This window comes from Giraffa tippelskirchi, chromosome 4, assembly GCF_054371585.1.
Source record: "Giraffa tippelskirchi isolate mGirTip1 chromosome 4, T2T-mGirTip1v1.2.pri, whole genome shotgun sequence".
Taxonomy (NCBI): domain Eukaryota; kingdom Metazoa; phylum Chordata; class Mammalia; order Artiodactyla; family Giraffidae; genus Giraffa; species Giraffa tippelskirchi.
In genome coordinates this window covers 59916883-59917654 of record NC_137278.1, presented here as the reverse complement: position 1 = coordinate 59917654, position 772 = coordinate 59916883, and the positions used below count along the sequence as shown (strand labels likewise).

The window sequence follows — 772 nt, the reverse complement described above, 5'->3', positions numbered from 1 at the left end:
TCTCATTCTAGGAACACTGACATGAGTCAATTCACTTCAAGGACAAAAGAGTAATAAAATTTTTCACTATCTTTAATCATTTCCAAAGCATTTCAAATGCACCATCTCCTTTAGTCCTCCTAACAGCACTATGAAAGAAGTTCTGTAATGTTCATTCTAGTGATGGAGAAACTGAGGCTCGCAAAATTTGTCATCTATCCAACTCTTTACATAACACACTCTTCATGTTTGATCTTGAGCTCTCTCCGCTATGCTCTTTTTTTAAATTGGAATATAATTGCTTTACAATACTATGTTAGTTTCTGCTGTACAATGAAGTGAATAGGCCATATCCATACATATATGCCCCCTCCCTTTTGGACCTCCCTTCACCCCACTCCTATCCTGAATCCTTCTAGATCATCACAGAGCACCAAGCTGAGCTGACTTTTGTAATTGTGGTCTGGTTCAAGATCCAGCATGGCTTCCCTGGTGGCTCAGAGGTTAAAGCGTCTGCCTCCAATGCAGGAGACCCGGGTTCAATCCCTGGGTTGGGAAGAGCTCCTGGAGAAGGAAATGGCAACTCACTCCAGTATTCTTGCCTGGAGAATCCCATGGATGGAGGAGCCTGGTGGGCTCGGACACAACTGAGCGACTTCACTTCACTTCACTTCACTTCAAGATCCAGCAGTTAAAGATCAAGGCTAAAAAGAAAGCTAGGGGAATATGGGTCTGCCATCAAACTGTAGACTGTTCAACCCCAACACCTCAGTGTATCATTGCCAAAGAGAGA

General features: G+C 43.3%; 1 non-coding gene across 1 annotated transcript; it reads left to right on the top strand.

Annotated features, from left to right (window-relative positions):
- Nucleotides 1-465: 465 nt before the first annotated feature.
- TRNAW-CCA (transfer RNA tryptophan (anticodon CCA)) lies at nt 466-537 on the top strand. The gene has a single exon. It is a non-coding gene; the product is annotated as a tRNA-Trp (tRNA).
- The last annotated feature ends 235 nt before the right edge of the window (nt 538-772 follow it).